Here is a 15,368-nt window from a genome sequence, read left to right on the forward strand (position 1 = left end):
AAGTCCTGAAGTTAGCACGCATTGGAATTTTACTTGCATGCTAAGTTTTTACTTTTTAACACTCACCCCGACTGCAATACATTTTTACTTTGAGCACAGTTAGCACGCGAGCAAAAAAGTTATTTATTTATGTCAAATCAACATAGTTTTATAGTATCTATGTAAATAAAACCCCATGAATGCAGATAAGTATTCTCATATACCAACTCATTAGAGTCAGGCAAAGTGCTTCTCTACAGCTATCACTAACTTTTTCACATTTAATCCCTTTCAGTCCATACAAAACCCTGTTAACCGGGAGTTGGAAGGTTTTCTTTCTATTTTTTCTTTGTGCAGCAAAAACATCAGATACTTTTTTTTTCAATCAATATTCAAAGCCTCAACCAGTTGAAAAAGAACTTTGACCCATTGTGAGCGGTATTTCCTGACTGCCAGCTCAGCTCACATGATAATAGGATCGTTACCTGGTTTAACAAAAAGTTAAATATATATCAGATTGTACAAGAATATAGAATAAAAAAAAAAGATTAAAACAGAGCAATAAAGGCATTGCAGGATATGGCTGTAACCTATGTACCCCAAAAATCATGGAGTTTCTTTCTGCTTGGCAAATTCTCTGATACACTTTTGTTCCCTGCACGGTAAGCCCAAACTCGTTCACGACACTGCGTACGTTATTGAACTTGTAATCTGGAGCGAGCGTTTGTGACCATGAGTTTAATAATATATGCACTCTTGTGAACAAGTTTGGACTTAGCATGCATGGAGGCTCGTCCCCTATCAAAAGCTGTTTACAAATGCACAATTTCTTTTAAGGGTCTCTTAGAAATATACAAAGCAGAATGAAAGCGGGGTCACAATATACAGTTCAAACATAGTAGAAATTTTGTAAAAAATTAAAATTAAAATTAAAAAAGTGTGTACATAGAAACTTGCAGTCACCATTTTATTTACATTTCACACCAAAATGGAAATGGACATTTAACAAATAAAATAAATAAATCTTGTTTTAAAAATATCCTTGGGAAAGTTGTAAAACAACCACATAGTAATAGGAAAACAGTGCCCAGTCTGCCCATCCTGACAACCTAAAAGATGCATTTAAATGGCTTAGCACTTAATAGTTGTGTGGATGGAAACGGAATGTAATAGTTATGTTAACTCTCAAAGCAGAAACTAAGTGAATCACTGTAAAAACACAAAATTAATAACTTGTATGCTGTTAGTGACAATCATGACTGTGTGAGTGAAAAATACTGTAAAATATGAAATATAAAAATCATGTCATTTGCAGATGTAGGTGTCCTGAAGTGCCTATAGAAGTCTGTCCTGCTAAGATGCGTATGTCATTCATGTTAATACCTATGGGCCTATTTATTAATGTGCGAGCAGACAGCATACGCTGTCGGCATTTATCATTGCACTAGCAGTTCTTGAGAACTGCTGTGCAACACCGCCCCCTACAGATTCGTGGCCAATCGGCCGCCAACAGGGGGTGTCAATCAGCCCGATCTTATTCGACCGGGTTGATTTCCGGCGATATCTGTCCGCCGCCTCAGAGCAGGCGGACAGATTATGGAGCAGCTGTCTTTAGACCGCTGCTTCATAACTTGTGTTTCTGGTGAAGCTGAAGGCTCGCCAGAAACACGGGGCTTCAAGCTCCATACGGAGTTTGATAAATATGCCCCTAAGGGGTAAATTTATTAAAGTGCGGACGGACATGATACAATGTAGCGTATCATGTCCGCCGCACATCGATAAATGCTGACAGTATACGCTGTCTGCATTTATCATTGCACCAGGTGCAATACCGCCCCCTGCAGATTTGCAGCCAATCAGCCGCTAGCAGTGGGTGTCAATCAACCCAATCGTATTCGATCGGGTTGATTTCTGTCTGCCGCCTCAGAGCAGGAGGACAGGTTATTGAGCAGCGGTCTTTAGACTGCTGCTTCATAACTTCTATTTCAGGCTCGCCGGAAATACGGGGCATCAAGCCCCGTACGGAGCTTGATGAATTGATCTCTATGGGTTGAGGATGTCTTGTGGTGACAATAAATTAATGTCACACATGTAAATGAGTTTTTTCCTTGTAGTGTGAGGAAAGGGGTTACATAAATAGAGCTTTGCTGTAACCGTAAGAGTTGTGAATAGGATAATGTATGCATCATTTTCATGAAACCTCCAAGTTTCTATTCCGTAAAACAGACAGTTAATACAGGAAAAGTCCTCTATGATAGCTTTTCTGTTAAAAACGCATCTTTTGGCGGTGGATTTTTAAAAAACAATATGATATAGTATTGTGCGCACTCAAGAAACTTGCCTCCAAATTAGTCCGGTAAGCAAAAAGGGTTTTCGGGAGCCGATAGATTAGCATTAAGCCCAATCATGTAAGACATTTTTTTGTTTCATGTCCCTTTAAGTATTTACTTTTTTTTTTTACCAGTGATGTTTCATCTAGACAGCGACATTACATCTACTTTTATCAGACATTTCACTGCAAACTGATTTACTTTTGGTAATTGGGTATTTGTTGTTTGACAAGTCACTGTGATCACGTTGCTCATGGGATATCTTTCCAATGAAGGGATCTAACAGGCATATGTTTTTATTTGTGATCCAGAAATAGTATTTATTGCCGTCCTACACTTATTACTCTAAATAAGGTGTTTAGTTATTTACAAACCTGCAGTTTATATGCCCACCATGTGACCGACAGCTGGTCACATGACAACTCATTGGGAAGAGGAGGTTTCCTTCTATCAAGTGAATCATTTATGCTCAAAAAGTAGCCAAGTTACTGCCTGTCCCAGAAAGTATACTTTTAAAACTGTCAAACAAAGGCCATGTTAAATAACACATTGCAATTTATTCACACAAAGGGCTAGCGTACGAGAGGAGTGGTTAACGTGTTGTGGCCGCATTAATGTATTTCCCATAGACTTTAATGGAGTGTTGTCAGGGTTACGTACACTTCCTTGTGTTTCTTGGCATGCAGGTCTGTTTCTGGCTTCTCTTGCAGTGATTCTGACACTGTGCGTTCCTCTCACACGCCCTCTTATGGGCAAACTAGTGAACATAATCACTTTGCAACTACTGGCAACTTCCTGTCTCTCTGTGATGATGTAACACCAGTTTACTTAAAACCATCATCCAGTCCATTCTGTCTCTGCCCTTGCATGAGTCCAGACCTACCAAGTGCATACCTGTAATTTGTTCCTTACTCTGTGTATGATCTTGGCTTTGGCTGGCTTATTTCCTGGTTCCTGACTCCAGCTATTGTTCCTGTTGTTCCTGCTCTCTGTGTCTCCTGACCCAGTTAGGCTGACTACCCGTTTTGGCATCTGACCTCTGGCTTGGTCTCAACTACGTCCTGGATTTCCTGATTGTTGTTTATTATTTTGTTAATTGCCATTTTTCAATAAACTTTATTTTTTATCTTTCCATCTGGTTTCTTGGTTCCCTGACAAGTGTCAAAAGTGAAAAAAGAAAAATGAACACTCCTTAGTCCTGCCCAAATCTGATCGCATTTTCTGAGCGCAAACCAGACATAAAATAATAGTATGTCACATTCCAAAGTTATTCACATATTAAATATGAATATTGCATAAATATGATTTTACATGTATTCAGCTATTTGACTATATATGTGTACATATTTATTTATGTGTATATATGTCTGTAAATACATATAGTCGCAGTAAAGGTAGGTGTGTACAGTTGTATATATAAAATTAAACAAAAATTGAAGTGCAAATATATAGTGAAATCGCACTCTGACAGTCCTTTAAACTCAAAGACCAAAGAAGGTTATTGTGTCCCTCCACAACGTGATCCCGCTCACCTGGCAATCCTTTTGTCACCCGAACTTAGTGGCTATAATGCAGGGTACCTGGTTCAGACCAAGCCTACTCACGGACTCACGGCATCCAATACTTTGTGATCCGTCTTGAGTACCAAGCCCGCTTAGCTTCACTTCTGCGTCCGGCGTTCGGCATCTTCCGGGAACGTCGCTCCAATGAGGTAGAGTGGTGACATGTAGGTAATGGTCCAATGAGCGACCAGCAATCCCGACAACTTGTCTGATCTTCTGGCTTGTGAGTAAACTTGACTTGAAGAAAGCGATCAGGCAAGTTAGTAGAATAAAAATCCAAATTGTATTTCTCTGGTTAAAAACGAACCACAGAGCTCACAGAACAAATGAAGAAGGTGTCGTGTATCAGATTGGCTTACGCGTTTCGGCGTGAGCCGTAATCATAGCCTGTTCAATTTGATACACTGCACCTCTTTTACAGGTAAAAAATCTCAATGATTGGTTGATAGGCAAAACGAGCAAATATTTGCATAGGCACACCTTCACACGGTAATGGTCATTATCAGTACTATATAGCTTAAATAGAAAGCTATATACTTGAATACAAATTCACTAATACTTAATTAATAAGCAAATTAAGCAAATTAATAAAGAGTAGAACACCAGAGTAATATTGTCATACAAAAGAGGGCATAAATGTATAAATCTTAAGAATTCATAATAGGGAATTCAACAATTAAAGAAAAAGAATAGAGATAAAATATTTCATAAAAGGGGGAAAGAAAAAACACCTATACATACCTAGCAAATGTTATATACACATATCTCATAGATAGCAAATTTTAACAAATTGATATATAAGTAATGTTAACAACAAGAGACCTCTAATGTTTTAAAATTACTTAGAGAAACATAGCTAAAGTATTGTATGCGTGAAAGAACAATTTCATATACTTATGAGCCATATGTCTGAGACAATAGATTGACATACATAACGCTGATAAGGGCGGATCAGTTGTAGTGCTTAATAAGAGCGACTATGTGTCTGAGGCTTGCAGACAACTTAACAACTGTGCTAATTACCAGCTACTAAATGGAGACCCTACACAGCGTTACCAAAGAGAACTTAAGCACCTCCTGGACGAGGTTGGTGACCTATGTATTAACCCCTAATATGCTGCCCCCAACATCGCCGACACCTACATACTATTTATTAACCCCTAATCTGCCTTCCCCAATGTCGCCGACACCGACATTATATTTATTAACCAATAATCTGCCGCCCCCATGTCGCCGCCACTATATTAAAGTTATTAAAACCTAAACCTAAGTCTAACCCTAAACCTAACACGCACTAACTTAAATATAATTACATAGTAGATAAGGTTGAAAAAAGACTGAAGTCCATCGAGTTCAACCTATACAAATCTAAAATACTTACAAAAAGCTCCAGTTAAGCTTAAATAACCCCATTAAAATGTGACCCATTTAATACTAGCAATCATATCCATGAATTTTGTTTATATACAGAAATTTATCCAGACTATTTTTAAATGTTTCTATGGTATTGGCATTCACTACCTCCTTTGGTAATGAGTTCCACAATTTTATTGCTCTTACAGTGAAAAAAACGTTTCCGTTGCAGGAGATTAAATCTCCTTTCCTCCAACATTAAATTATGACCTCTTGTCAGAACCAATTTTCTTGGAATAAAAAGAGCTTCTGCCATCTCTGTATATGGGCCTTGAATATATTTAGATAAAGTAATCATGTCACCTCTCAAGCGCCTTTTTTCTAAAGAGAACAGACCCAGTTTGGCTAGCCTCTCCTCATAGGTTAATTTCTCCAATCCCCTTATTAGCTTTGTGGCCCTTCTCTGAACTATTTCTAGTTCTGCAATATCTTTTTTAGCAATCGGTCCCCAGAACTGCACTCCAAACTCAAGGTGAGGTCTTACCAGGGCTTTATATAACAATAAATCTAAATAAAAATTCATATCATTAACTAAATTATTCCTATTTAAAACTAAATACTTACCTATGAAATAAACCCTAAGCTAGCTACAATATAACTAATAGTTACATTATAACTAGCTTAGGGTTTATTTTTATTTTACAGGCAAGTTTGTATTTATTTTAACTAGTTAGAATAGTTATTAAATAGTTATTAACTATTTAATAACTACCTAGCTAAAATAAATACAAAAGTACCTGTAAAATAAAACCTAACATAAGTTACAATAACACCTAACACTACACTATAATTAAATAAATGAACTAAATTAAATACAATTAAATAAATTACATACAATTAGCTAAATTAAATTAAATTAGCTAAAGTACAAAAAAAAACAAAACACTAAATTACAGAAAATAATAAACAAATTACAGATATTTAAACTAATTAGACCTAATCTAATAGCCCTGTTAAAATAAAAAAGCCCCCCCAAAATAAAAAAAACCCCTAGCCTAAACTAAACTACCAATAGCCCTTAAAAGGGCCTTTTGCGGGGCATTGCCCCAAAGTAATCAGCTCTTTTACCTGTAAAAAAAAATACAAATAACCCCCCCAACAGTAAAACCCACCACCCACACAACCAAACCCCCCAAATAAAATACTATCTAAAAAAAACTAAGCTCCCCATTGCCCTGAAATTAATTATAGTGTAGTGTTAGGTGTTATTGTAACTTAGGTTAGGTTTTATTTTACAGGTAAATATGTATTTATTTTAGCTAGCTAGTTATTAAATAGTTAATAACTATTTAATAACTATTCCAGCTAGTTAAAATAAATACAAACTTGCCTGTAAAATAAAAATAAACCCTAAGCTAGATACAATGTAACTATTAGTTATATTGTAGCTAGCTTAGGATTTATTTTATAGGTAAGTATTTAGTTTTAAATAGGAATAATTTAGTTAATGATATGAATATTTATTTAGATTTATTTAAATTATATTTAAGTTAGGGGGTGTTAGGTTTAGGGTTAGACTTAGGTTTAGGGGTTAATAACGTTAATATAGTGGCGGCGACGTTGGTGGTGGCAGATTAGGGGTTAATAATATAATGTAGGTGTTGGCGACATTGGGGAAGGCAGATTAGGGGTTAATAAATATAATGTAGGTGTCGGCGATGTTGGGGGCAACAGATTAGGGGTTCATAAATATAATGTAGGTGGCGGCGGTGTCCGGAGCGGCAGATTAGGGGTTAAAATTTTTATTATAGTGTTTGCGATGCGGGAGGGCCTCGGTTTAGAGGTTAATAGGAAGTTTATGGGTGTTAGTGTACTTTTTAGCACTTTAGTTATGAGTTTTATGCTACAGCGTTGTAGTGTAAAACTCATAACTACTGACTTTTAAATGCATTAGGGATCTTGATGGGGTAGGCTGTACCGCTCACTTTTTGGCCTCCCAGGACAGACTCGTAATATCAGCGCTATGGAAGTCTCATAGAAAAAAGACTTTACGAAGTTTACTTAAGTCGTTTTGTGGTAAGGCCAAACAAGTGTGCGGTGCCCCTAAACCTGCAAGACTCGTAATACCAGCGGGCGTAAAAAAGCAGCGTTAGGACCTCTTAACGCTGCTTTTTTACGCTACCGCACAACTCGTAATCTAGCCGATAGTAAGTTAAGACCATTGATCTTAAAGGGACATGAAACTCAAAAGTTTTCTTTCATGATTAAGATAGAACATGGAATTTTAAACAACTTTCTAATTTACTTCTATTATCAAAATAGCTTTGTTCCATTAGTATCCTTTGTTGGAAAGAATACCTAGGTAGGCTCAGGAGCTGGGAGCTAGCTGCTGATTGGTGGCTGCACATACAGGCCTCTTATCATTGCCTTATTAATGTGTCCAGCTAGCTCTTAATGTGTCCAGCAAGCTCCCATTAGTACATTGCAGCTCCTCCAATAAAGGATACCAAGAGAATGAAGCAAAATTGATAACAGAATTAAACAAAAAAGTTGTTTGAAATTGTATTCTTTATAAGAATCGTGAAAGAAGAAAATTGGGTTCCATGTCCCTTTAAGATACCCAGAATAGACAAATAAATGATATAACAAAACACTGGAGTATTTAATTGAAAGATGGAAGCAATAGTCCTAATATTGTATTTAAAGGGACAGTTTACTCAAAAATTTTCTCCCCTTTAATTTGTTCTCAATGATCCACTTTATCTGCTGGAGTGTATCAAATTGTTTACAAGTAGCTTCTTTACCCTTATATTGGCATTTGAAATTGTTAATTTAGCATGTGGTATCCCCACCTATTCTGAAAGTTTGTGGCCGCGCGTACCAGCTATAGATAAGCTTTGTAAACACAGCCAGCAGAAGAAATTACACTCCCAGTGCGATATAGCAGAGATAAGGTAATAAAATGTTGATTTTCCATTGTTCTCTCAAAGTATTGGTGATTGTTTTAAGGACAGATATAAGATAAAGAAGCAGGCATATGTGCACAATGTGATACAGTAATGAGATCTGATTATATCTACAAGCTCAACCTATTTTATTAGGCTGTGGCTTCAAAACACAAAATAAGAGCTTTAATATACAGAAATAAACCTTAAAAAGCTAATTTTCATACATTTTTTACTCTGCAGTTGGTAAAAAAAGCAATTGTAAACACATTAAGGGAAAAACTATTTTACAGTATACTGTCCCTTTAACCCCTTAACGACCAGTGCCTGCTGTCCTGTGCCTCTCTCTGCCACAATCTTGTTAAAAATAGCGAGACTGCACTATTTCTGCATGCCCCATGAGTGGAGCAGTGTAGAAATAGGCAGAGTTACTAATGCAGAGAGGGCTAATCGTTGGTGGTGTGGGAGGGTTAGGACGGAGGGAGGCGGGTGGATGGCCCATCGCTGGAGGGGAGCAGGAGGGGGGGGGGGCGTGGGTGGGACCGCTATGTTACAGAATAAAATGTGTAGAGTGGCAGTGAGTGGGAAGGAGGGAGGGGGGAGGAGGGGGAAGCAGGGAGTGGAAGTGGAGGGCCCTCTAGTGGGCCTGTAACAAAATTAAGGGATAACTGAGTTGAAGTCTGGAGGGTACTAGGCAGTTACATTGTTGCAAGTGTAGGGGCAGGTGTTTCTGCTTACCCTTATAGGTCCTGGCTGCAGTGGATCCGGCCCTCTTTGTTCCTGGTTCCAGACTTCAAGTGAGCTTTCCTGTGTGTTCATGATCCAGTGATCCAGCGATGCAGCGCTCTAGGAGAAAGTCTTTGCAACCTAAGCGGTATTGTGAGGTCGTGCAGGAGGTGCCGGGCATGCGGGGAGCTGCGAAGGGTAGCGGAGCATCAGAAAATGAAGATGTGGTACCCCTACTCCCCCAGCTAGGCTCCGGGCATCCCCCCTGTTAGTAACTAGAAGTGCTGTTAGGAGGGGCTGGGTCTCCAGGACCTGCCAGCAGCCCCTGGACCCAAGTCACCTCTTATGGGTTTCTCACCCACCCATGCCCCAGGTGATCTAGGGGTCCCACAAGTCTCCCATAACGGCATAACTGGCCAGGTGGCTGGGGATCATGCTGCCTTGGTACTTACTATGTCCCCAGTGTGCTACTGCCCCCTCAGCCCAATGTCACACCCCCTCATGGCCCAGAAGTTCTTACAATGTCGCTACATGCTGCAGCTGCTGCCGGTGACGCAGCCTGGCCGCAGCTGCAGGCCTTACCCCCAGGGGCGATCCTGTCGGTCCTGGGTCTTGCCCAGGCATTCATGGGGACATTGTCCCCGGCGTTCCTGGCCAGTTCTGGTGGTCTGGGGGCAGTTGTGGGGGATAACATGGGCCCAGAGGCCTCCGGTGTTCTCAGTCCTGCTCCGGCATTAAGCACCGTCCCTTCCGGTATACGCATGCGCGCTTCCTCCCTGGATGATTCATCCAGTGGGGAGGAGCATGGCGGAGACCATCGCACATGCAGCAGGAGCATAGAGCAATCCCTGGTAAGTCGGGGAGGCTCTGCCCAGGTGATTGGGCTCCTGATGGGAGGGGAGGGAGAGGGCTGAGTAAGAAGGCCATGCACAAGACTCCTGGTGGGAGGAGGGCTACACGTGGGGATGATGTGGCATATGTGGGCAATACATGTAGGGGTAACCGCATGTGTATAAATGCGCAGGAACAAGAGGGCATGTCTGTTAGGGAGTCATGTTTGGGGGCACGCAGTTTTGGTAATAGGATGGCTGATTCAGTGCTGGCTGGGGCTCAAGGGCCTGCTGTGGGTGTACTTGAGGATGTGTCTATGCCGGCCCAGGGCCGAGGCCAAGGTGTGAGTGAGGATGTAATTCATAAGGCAGTGGCGGTTGCTCTGGGTATGTGTGGGGTTGGAGAACAGGGGAGGATGCTGGGGGCCTCCTCGGGGCCCGTTCATCTGCGTAGAGTTCTCCCCATTCTTTTTTATGTTCACAGGGTGTCACGGTGGATCCATCTTCTAGCACAATGACATCAGCTCCCAGGCAGGATGCAGCAACACCGCCAGCCGCACCGCCCACCGTGGCGGCTTCCACTCTGCAACCGTCACCAGCAGGAGCTGCTCCGCCATTAGCCCCCAGTGGTGAGTATCTACTGCACACTGCACCACACGTAGAGCAGGGCGTGTCTAAAAGTGAGTGAGCTCAGAGTGAGGGTGATTTGGGCTTAGTAGGTAAGGGTCAGAAGGAGATGTTCAAGATGATTAAGAAGCTGGTAGCGGCTCAGGTTAAGGGGAAGGTTCCTTCTGCATTAGGTACGGAGGTGGTTCCGTTTGCGCAGGACTCTACCGTGGCTAGCACAGGCGTGGGGACCGTGGTGGTGTCAAGGAAAGTAGCCTTTCATGGGCACACCTACCCATGTTTAGTGCACTCCTTGTACGGCCTCCAGAAAGCGAAAGTGGTGAAGAAATTCAGGATGGGTGCTATGTGAACATCGTTGAACTCTCGCCAGAGTAAAGCTAGGGAAAGGGCGGCGGACGGTATCGGGCCTAAGAAATGGCAGAGGCCTGAGACATACGAAGAGTGGCAGTGCTGCTTTCATGTGCTGGCAACTTGTTATGTGGACAAGTGGCAGTCGCCAGGTCATAACCTTTTCAAGTATGAGGATACCATATATGATATCCACATGAGGTTCAAGGAAGGCGCTTGGCGGGAGTACGACATGGCCTTTCATAGGAAGATGGTAGGGAACCCTCTCCTGCATTTTGGGACCCAGGATCTCCACCTGTGGTCCAAGTTGGGGCTAGAGGGTGCGGCAAACGGCCCTCCAGCGGTACAACAGGGTGTTAGCCATCCACCCCTGCGGCCGAAGAGGCGGGGTAGGGAGTGCTGGAAATTCCAGGATAAGCAATGCGACAGGGGGGCGAACTGCTCCTTTCATCACATCTGCAAATTCTGTAGTGGTCCGCACCCCGGGGTGGAATGTAGTAGGAGGAGGGAGCCTGGCACGGAAAAGCCAGTCTCAAAAGGGGGTCATGGTAATAAGGGCCCTAATGCCCCTTCATTCGGCAGCCATGGGGCCATGGCTGCTGAACTACCCCAATCCTGAGACGGCTCAGCTGCTCAGGGTGGGGTTGGTGGAGGGGCTTAGAATTCCTGTGGGTGGGCACGTGGTGGGTTCCACGGTTCACCTTAAATCGGCCTCTGAGTATCCGGAGGTATTGCAGGAAAAATTGGGCAAGGAGGTGGCTTTGGGCAGGGTGGCTGGCCCCTTTTTGGAACAGCCTCTGCCTGATCTGGTGGTATACCCATTAGGGGTTGTACCTAAGAAGAACGCAGGCAAGTTTAGACTCATACACCACCTGTCCTTTCTGAAAGGAGCGTCAGTGAATGATGCCATTGACCCGGTAAGGAACTTGGTACATTACCAGTCCTTTGACGACACATTGGTGATCATCAGGGGCAAAGGGAAGGGGGCGATCATGGCGAAATTGGACATAGAGTCGGCTTTCCGGCTACTCCCCCTGCACTCGTCCGCAATCAGGCTTATGGGCATGAAGTTGGATGGGGCTTTCTATGTGGACAAATGTCTTCCCATTGGATGCTCGCTCTCATGCGTGCTTTTCAAAAGTTTCAGTTACTTTTTACAATGGGTAGTACAAAAGGAGTCCGGGGATGGGGCCGTGGCCCACTACCTGGATGACTTTCTCCTGCCTGGGGAGGCCGATTCTGATGAATGCGCTCGCTTGATGGTGATTATGCAAGATATGATGGGGAAATTTGGGGTGCCTTTGGTGAATGACAAAACGCAGGGCCCTTGTACTTGTCTAACTTTTCTGGGGATTGAAATAGATACGCGGGCAGCGGAGTGCAGGCTTCCTCGGGACAAGGTCAACCACCTGTTGCCGGTGGTTCTGTCCGTAGCTAGCGCTGAATCTATTTCCATCAAGGAACTTCAGTTCCTGCTAGGGTTGCTGAACTTTGCGTTTCGGGCAATACCGATGGATACAATCTTTAATAGGCGGCTGGAGAGTCAGCTGCAGGGTCCTAGAGGGCATAGAGCTTGGATCAGGGTGTCTACCGAGATGAAGGAGGAACTCAAGGTGTGGGCTGAATTCCTGAGGAACTTTAATGGGGTCTGCCTCTGGTGGGCAGAACCTATTTCAAACCAAACGCTGCACCTCTTTACGAATGCATTGGGGGGTTCGGGTATGGTGCTTACTTAAACGGCAAATGGAGCTCGGCTCCTTAGCCGGGAGATTGGGTTGGGTCGGGTCTGACCAAGAACCTGACCCTGTTGGAACTTTTTCCAATCATAGTGGCAATCGAGCTATGGGGACAGAAATTGGCTTATCGGTCTGTAATTTTCTGGTCAGACAACATGAGTGTGGTTTATGCCATAAACCGTTTGTCGGCATTGTCCCCGAGGGTGGTCACAAATTTGAGGCACCTAGTGTTGCGCTGCTTACAGCTGAAGGTCAGCTTTACAGCCTGGCATGTGCCTGGGGTGAAAAATGTATTGGCGGACGCGCTATCTAGGTTTCAATGGGAACAGTTTAGGAGGGTGGCGCCAAGAGCTGAGAAAACTGGCCTAACTTGCCCCCCTTTTCTTTGGCAGATGGCGGGGGCTGGGAAAGTATCATCCCCCTAGTGAGTGCTTCTTTGGCACCCAAGACATGGAGTACCTATGAAAACCACTGGAAGGCTTGGGTTTGCTTCGCCGGCCGACAGGGGTTCCAGGTCCACTCGGCTACACAGGTACAGGTGCTTGATTGGTTAGCGTGCTTGCATAGTAAGGGGGTTTCTAGATTAGTGGCTCAGGGTGGGTTGTCTGTTATCTCGTTCTTTAACAAAACATTTGGGATTGCAGACTTCTATGGCTCATTCTTGGTGAGACAGGTCTTGAAGGGGTGGGGGCGGCTGTCACCTTGCAACAAGAACTGTAGGGAGCCCATCACACCGTTGAGATTGCGTGAGCTGGTGGGGACACTGCAGTCAGTGTGCTCATTGAGGTACGAGGCTTTGCTCTTTAGGGCGGCTTTCTCGTTTGTTGGTGGCTACATCCAGGGTAGGATCGGTTGGTGGTATCAAATGGGAGCATGTGCGGCCCACTGAAAGTAGTTTGTTACTGCTAGTCCCCAGGTCTAAAACGGATCCAGAGGGAAGGGGGCCTGGCTCTCCCGCTGCACAGACACGAATTCCCGGAATGTTGCCCGGTTAGGAGTTTTGAGGAATATTGTCAAGTGAGACCACAGGGCTCTCCACAGTTATTCGTACACAAGGACGGTTCGTCTCTGTCGATTTTTCAATTTAAGAAGGTGCTAGCTAGGGCAGCGACTGCAGCGGGCCTTGACCCTGTGAGAATTGCGTCCCATTCATTTAGGATTGGGGCTGCCAGAAGCGTGGCTAGCATTGGGTCCTCTGAGGTGGATATCAAGAGGCTAGGGCGGTGGAAATCAGGTAGATTTAAGTTGTATATTCGACCATTGGGGGACACGCTTCATTAGCAGCAGGCCCAAAAAGTGGGGGGGGGGGCACAGGGCTACGATGGTTTGGGTAGCAGGGGGTTGTTGAAATTCTCTGCTTCCAAGGGTAGCGTTTTGGCTCAGCCTTTTATCATGTTATTTCAGGCAAGAATTCTTCCCTGATGCGCGTCTGGATAGTGGGGCACTCATTCGTGCATTGGGCATCCATCAGGGCTTTGCAGTGGCCAGACGGGCAGCAATTGGGATTTCCCGCATCCAGAGCTAGCATTCGGTGGCTGGGGTGCAGGGGTTTAACGTGGGACGAGTTGCCTACATTTTTTCAGGATGGTCATAGGAGGTGGGGGGCAACTTCACTTTATTGTACTGCACCTAGGGGGGAACGACATGGGGTCTATTCCAGTTTTAGACCTAATTAGTAGAATGGCTTCGGACATACGTTGGGTATGCGCTTGGCTCAACGATGTCAAGATTGGGTGGTCCAACGTGTTTGCACGACTGTGTTGGAAGTAAATTGTTACGCAGAGGGCTGCATACAATGTGAGGAAGAAGCTGAACTGGGAAATTGAGAAAACGGACACGGCGTTAGGCAGTTTTGTCATAAGGCACGATACTCTAACGGCTGACAATAAGGCTCTCTATCGCCCTGACATCAATCTCACAGATGTGGGATTAGACATTTTCTTCGGGGATATTCGTAAAGTTCTTCTCTCTGTAGTTTAAAAAAAAAAAAAGAATGTGCAATTTGGAATAATAAAAAAAAAAAAGATATAAGTTATTGTGTTAGGTGAGCTGGTCAGTTGTGGCGGCAAGAGGTGGCTGACTCTTGTGGCGGTCGGTCAGGGCCCAGAGAGCGGGCAGGGAGAGAGAAGAGTGATGCCCTAGGATGGGGAGCCAACGCCCGCTAGGTGCTGACCTAGGGGTTATCCCCCCCTACGAATTGTAGGCCAAATAGCTCTACCAGCTTACAGCTTTCTCTCTCTGCCAATTGGGCATGCGCAATCCGTGCCGCGCTGCAAACACTGTGTAGGACCCTGGCCGTCTGTTAGTAGGGGCTAAACTAGCTAGTTCATTGCCGCCACCAGATTGTTAAGAACTTTATACAGTTCTTTGTTATTATTATTAAAGTTGCCTACATTGACATATTTACATAGCCTAATTTAAGAGGTTTATTTTTGTAATAAACTTGACCGGTCTTTAGCCCAAAACCCGTTGTTGTGTGTTTATTGGTTTAATCATTCTAGGGTGTATAAGACGTAATAGGAAGTTTATCTCTTAAGGGGGGTCCTATAGTGGAAAGGGGAGTAGAGGGTGGGAAAGCAATCTGGGAGGGGGTAGGGTAATGGGGGGCAGCTACACTACAGAAAAAAGCGTTTTTTTGTTTTTTAATAAACAAATAAATAAAAATGATAGCAAACTGGATACTGGCACACAGCTGCCAGTACCTAAGATGGCGGCTAATAGGTAGAGGAGGGAGGTAGAGAGCTGTTTGGGGGGGGGGGTCGGGGAGGTTGGGGGGGGAAGGGGGGATCCTACACTGCAGAAAATAGAAAAACTATATATATTTTATTTTAAAAAAAAGCCTTATATTTTCATATTGGCAGACTTTCTGCCAGTACACAAGCAAAGATATAACACACCAGCGCCAGAGTATGGCTAAAATACCCAAAGGAAA

The sequence above is a fragment of the Bombina bombina genome, chromosome 7 (assembly GCF_027579735.1).
Source record: "Bombina bombina isolate aBomBom1 chromosome 7, aBomBom1.pri, whole genome shotgun sequence".
In the NCBI taxonomy this organism is placed as follows: domain Eukaryota; kingdom Metazoa; phylum Chordata; class Amphibia; order Anura; family Bombinatoridae; genus Bombina; species Bombina bombina.